The sequence below is a fragment of the Charadrius vociferus genome, unplaced genomic scaffold (genome assembly GCF_000708025.1).
Source record: "Charadrius vociferus isolate BGI_N301 unplaced genomic scaffold, ASM70802v2 scaffold163, whole genome shotgun sequence".
NCBI classification, from domain to species: domain Eukaryota; kingdom Metazoa; phylum Chordata; class Aves; order Charadriiformes; family Charadriidae; genus Charadrius; species Charadrius vociferus.
In genome coordinates, this window is record NW_009648332.1 from 8,527,154 (window position 1) to 8,533,153 (window position 6,000).

Genomic DNA, 6,000 nt, shown 5'->3' on the forward strand with positions numbered 1-6,000 from the left:
AAAAACCCCCCAGACTATTCATCTACCATTACTCTGGCTTTTAGGGGATGCAGAAGAACATTTAAATGAAAAAAAAAACAACCAAAACCACACACCAAACCCAAGCCAGATTAAAGACTGTATATGGCTTAGACCAACCTTCAGCTGAGATGTCTGAAGGGAAAACATTAAGAAATGTCAATAAACAACTCGTCTGCAAAGAAAGATTTAAAGAGAAATTTAACTGCATTTTAGAAGGGACTCTTTTCAGTGACTAAACCAGCCTGTTCTGGTTTGATACATTAAAAAAGCCAACACTTCCCCAGCAGATAAAATATTTGATAACCAAATGCATGATTTCCTGTACCATTGCCTCAGCTACCCAGCACTGGTCGTTGCCAAGGGTAGGGTACCAAAATAAACTGACCACTGGTTCAAACCAGCACAGCAAGTCCCACTCCTCTGTGAACACAGACAGATATCTTGAAGCACATTACGATTTTAATGCACCCACCTATTCTAGCTATAATTTACCTTTCATCAACTGGAAATTACCATCCTCATAGCTGAGACATGGCAACTTATTACAGGAGCATAGCTAGTCTGCCTCTATGCAAAGCAAAACAGACAGCCTCAGATCATCCTCTGTGATTTCTATTTTGTTTTTCAGCAAAATGAACCAGACACGGTTATGTGCTGTTACCACACCTCAGCTGAAGCACAGGAACTTCTTAAACTGCTCCATTTCCATCCTCAAAGACACATCAGTCTCTGCTCTGTGATCCCCTAGGCAGAAGATGCAACGTTAATGGAGATTTTGGCTGTCATTCTCAAAAGCAGTTAGTGATTTGAATGCCTCAATTTCTAGTGTACCCAACCTGAAATACTTTTAAAGGTCCGATTTTCAGGAAATGATGAACACTCAAGAACTGCTGGGTAGCAGTTCCCCCTCTCCCCCCGCTGCCCAGTGTTTAAATCCAGAATCCATTTTACATGATGTTTCTACCTAGAAAATCCTTTTGCAAGACTAAAACCCTAGTACTAGTCAAAAAGGAACGGAAAAAAAACATTTTCTTTTGCCAGCAGCGATGAAAATGCAACAAATCTATACATTCTCCCACTTACACAACCCAATATTTCCAGCCCATGTATATTTGCATTTGTTCTTAACAAAAATGCAGCCATCAGTAACCCCTGTCTTGCTGCCTGCCTCCCCTGAGAAACAGATCATAAGTAGAAGAATCTTTTCTATTCATCATTAGCTCAAGGAAAATTTCCAAGAAGGCATTAGCAGAGAGAAAAGCCAGACCAGTGAAATCCTGGTCGTCTTCCCTGCTGTTCCTTATTTTGCTCATGGAAAAATTCAGACTCTATTTTAGTCAGAGGAGTTTGGTTTCGCACAACTGCTCAATCACAGCTCAGCAAACCTCATTATTCCAGGCCTCTTTAGAAATCCAGAGTTTTGCCTGAGAACACGATAGGATGGGTATCCGCTTGGTGGATGGCACAGCCGGAGCTTATACCCAAGCACAGCTCCGGTGCTCCCGCAGAAGGCAGTCCCGGGAGCCGGCACAGCCGGCGCGGGCACCAGGAACCCCGGCACAGTAACAGCTCTGTGGTTTTTAATCCACCATCCCACCGGGCTCTGCTTCAAACCAGGAGCCTCACCAATACTGGCTGGTTTCAGCCAAGCCTACAGTGATAGCAGATAGAACGAAACCAAGTTAATTAGAGTTAAATGTATCCTCAAAGGCGATCTCAGTACGAAAGCTCCTTATGCGCATTAACTTATGTAGCATGTATTTTTAATGAGTTCAGCACTCGTCTCGGGTTTGGAAAACACACACACACGGCGTGGCAGCTATTCAAACCCCTTGCGCCAGAGCACGAGCAAGTGCTGACTCCGTGGGATGACAGAGTTACGCTGCCAGTTATGGTGATGCCACCTTTATTGCACAACCCTCAGAGAGCTAAATTAATTAAATAGGTAAAGCGACAAAACAAAAGCCACCTACCAATATGCTGATTATATAATAGAAAAGGAAATGAAAAAGACCAGAGGGCTCAAGCTCATGTTGAATTTTGCAAATACGGTTAAACTTTGTAACATCTCCAGCTTCTGCTGATACTGTTTTTCATAAATACACTTTTAAAAACATATATCCCTGTAGACAGCGAAAGCACACACCTTCAAAGCGAAGCCGAATTTTACTGGTCTGACTTCGGAGCTTCAAACTCACCCTCCCCTCTCCACACGCGTTCTCCAACAGGCACCATGTGGAACCAGGTAAATGGCCAGCAGACATGCCCTTTGGGCACCAATACATTAAAGCACTTCACTCATTTGGAAGATAAAAGGGCCTGTAAAGACTCTTCAGCCTGAAAAAACATATATAGCCATACCTAAAGACTGCAGAGCTAACGCCAATGAATTCAGCCAATGCCCTTTTCAGGCTGTCATTTAAGCACAGCCAGAAAATATTATTCACCATATTACAGTGAAAAGTAACGGGTAACTCGTCATTTTGCATTAAGTATTAATATGCTCCCAGCCAATGTGGCATTAACACACAAACAAATCACTTTGAATCACATAAGCTTTGTGCCAACATTTTGTAGAAATACATATTATACATACCTTTATTACAGAAAACACCCCTTAAATTAAAACGTGGTATCACAACACATTTTCCAAAATGCAAATAAATCAAAAAATAAAAAGCTTAAAGAATCAGAAGAGGACAGTGTGACCTGATGACAACTGTTTTATACTTTAAAGTCAGAATGAAGAAAACTAATGACACAGAAGCCTCAGTTTTAACTGGGATTCCGGTGTCCAGCTTTCAGTAGTAATGCTGCATGTATAAAAATCCCCCAAACCATAATCACGCAGATACCTAACATTTCCCCAGCAACAGCCAGTTCAAATGGAAAATACTGAGTTTTGGTTTTTTAATCTTTTCAAGAAGTCTTCACTTTAATAAATTTATTAACTTCAGGATTGTAACATTCAAATGGAAGCTTTATGTATTTTTGTATATTCCTGGAAGAGCAATCGTATAACAATTTGAGTTTAAACGAATGTCAAAAGACTGCTTCAGGATGCACTGCAGTCTCCAAACTCCTGAAAACTTAATCTGTATTCTGCTAATCTAGGTTACAGTTTATCTTCAGGGGTTCTCCTGTAACATCATTCCTTGATGCTTTAGATTGAGCCTGACATGATTGAAAAGGCTTCCTTTTCTTTCTTTCCCATTCATCTAAACAGCAGAAGTACACTTTTTTTCCCAGGTTCCTCTGCCCCTCCCCAATCAGATGGACCTTATTACGGAAATTATTTTTCAAGAAAACCCTACAGATAAACTATGACCTAGATCAGGGAGATTGTGCCCAATTTATGTTCAAAACAATTGGTTTACTTTAAAAGATGTTGTTTCATGCCACTCAAACCATACTTTCAGCCACATTTTGTAGGGACCGAGCCTGTCATCTTTGATTTCTTAAAACCTGAGTTTACATTAAGAATGATAGAAGAACTTCTCAGGCTCAGCTGAAAGCATACATAGCTGCACGTACCAGAAAAGAAGCGCTATAAAACTGAGCAGCCCTCAAGGCCCACTGGTTTGCTGAGGAGCAGCATGACCAAGCTGCCAGCTCAGCTCCCGTGTAACATTGTCACTGATCTTGGTTCAATTTTGTCACCAGGCAGCATTCTCCCAGGGGGGCGGCCCTCTCCAACCTAGGACTGCTTTAAGATGCTTCCAAACGCAATATAAAACTACACGCAGACCATTAGTTAAGAAATGTCATCCTAAAGATAACAGACACTTTCCCATAATTCAGATACCGTCCGGGTTTGTCTCTGCATCTCACCAAGTTAACCCATCACTGCGATGCGCTCAGCCCTGCTGCCCGTGCCACCTGCTTTCATGGTGACAACTCCATAGGGCACGGGAGCCTGCAAGGGGTGCGGGAGCTGACCTGGCTGTACCTCAGAGCACCCCCTCGTCACCCCTCTCCCGAGCTGGGAGGGAGGGGAGCACAGTCTTCAAACTCCGCTCTTCAGCAGGCACAGCAGCCCAGAGCCTTTCTGCTCATGCTCCCGCATGCATCCAACCGCAATCTTGCCAACCCTGGGCTCCCCCAGCTTTGAGCAAAGCCAAGCATGCAGTACGCCCTGCCAAGACGTTCTTCCCTGCCCTGCTGTTTCTGCGAAACACAAGGTTTCTGAAACCAGCCCTCCCATTTGTGCTGCCTTTGCGTAACCTCTCGGCTGACACATCCCACCACCTGAGCATCATCTCCTACAGCATCTGCCAGTGCCCGACCCAGCGCCATCCGTGCCTGGCAGGATCTATTCCAAAGGGCTTTGAGCCCAAAAGCTCTTGCTGTCTCCTCCAGCTTTGCTAGCAGGCTTTCCTCCACTCCCCAGGACCACACCAGCAGCACTTTCAAACACACAGACGCAAAGACATACCTACTGTAAGTGCTTCGATCTTCACTTTAGCGCCAAGACCAGTTGCTAGTTTTAGAGAAATCTTGTTTGTTTCAAGCATCAGCATCTTACCTAATGAGTTTTCGCTTCCCTTCTGCACTCCACAAATACTGGGCTGAGTAATGCATAGCCTAATTGACTGTTAAGGTCACTGGCCAGCTCTTTAATCTTATTTAGTACACTTTGAGGCAGTTCATGAGTCATTAGGGCTTCATTCTTGGGGACACAAAGACATGTAATATACATTAATAAAGAGCATAAATGCAATCCAATGTGTGTATTTTACAGATTGCGAAATTAGAAAGATGGCATTAAGTATTTCTTTGCAATGTTATCATTTTAATAATGTTGCTTATTTTAATATACTATAAAAATATTTAATTGTGAGAGCCTGCTGGTGTCTTTGTAATTTGTAATGTTGCCATAGCTCTAAGGAAATTCCTTAAGTAGTAAAAGTCACACTTTAAATACCAACTTGAAGGGAAAGAAGGGCTCAAGGGAGACCTATCTTAAAAATTTCTTACTCGAAGGGGAAAAAAAAAAGACATTTTTCAAGCTGTTATTCATGATACTTGATTTTATGATGTAAATTGTAATTCAGTGCGTGCACATGTGTCAGGAACTTTGCAATACTTTTGAAAGGGATCAGCATCACCAATCAGGCACCGAAATCCAATTTCTGGGAGAATCTGGGAGCTCAAAGCTGAACACATTAGCTAGCTTGGAAAGACCTTTGAAAAATAAAGTTAAACAGTAATTACACATAAACGTGCTTGAGAAACTTTACACCTGTCTTGACATGAATCAGATCTTTGCATGGATGATGAAATTCTTGGCATTGCTTTAGGTGATTGGGATGGCATTAGCTTAGGCAGGGTAAGAATTCAACAGCCACAAGCCTGGACAGGTAGGATAAAGGAGTTACTGACTCAAGAAAGCATGACAGCTTATCTGTTGAAAGTCTAAACATGTTAATCAGTTAACATAAACAGATCTGCTGATATTTTTAGCAAGGCATTTCAACTCATAAGTAACAATGTTAAAAAAAGGACACCAGTAACCCTAATCATATTTTCCACCGGTCCTCCCAGCCCCTTGCAGATTGTTTCTACTAAAACTCAGATCAGGAAAAAAAAAAAAAGAAAGAAAAGAGTCAAAGACAGGTAGCTGGGTTTAGGGATTAGGACAATAAAGAAATTGCTGGCAATCAGCGTTTGACTGCTGGCTATGCTACAGACTCTTCCTGCAACCTTTATCTCCCTGTGCCTCAGTTCCCAGTCTGTAAAACGAAGGTGATAACATTTCCCTACCTCACAGGAACGTTTTCAGAATAAATCCATAAATGCCTGGGAGACACTGAGACACCACTGTGACAGAGGCCATAAAAATACCTAGGAAAAAAAAAGAAACATAAAAATAAGTGTCATAAATGAGTATAACACCAGACACATTCACAGACTAAATGTAAAGCAAAGGTTAAAACTTCACTTAACAACATAAGTTTTCCATCCTGAGGAAGAAGTGGT

The 6,000-nt window shown here is 42.0% G+C and overlaps 1 protein-coding gene across 1 annotated transcript in view; it reads right to left on the minus strand.

Annotated features, from left to right (window-relative positions):
- PTPRF (protein tyrosine phosphatase, receptor type, F) overlaps window positions 1–5,865 on the minus strand; it is a 296,593-nt gene extending 290,728 nt beyond the window's left edge. Inside the window, exon 1 of the mRNA XM_009884676.1 lies at window positions 5,785–5,865. The gene's annotated coding sequence lies outside the window, so the exon portion shown is untranslated. The remainder of the gene's footprint in view (window positions 1–5,784) is intronic.
- Between the last annotated feature and the right edge of the window lie 135 nt (window positions 5,866–6,000).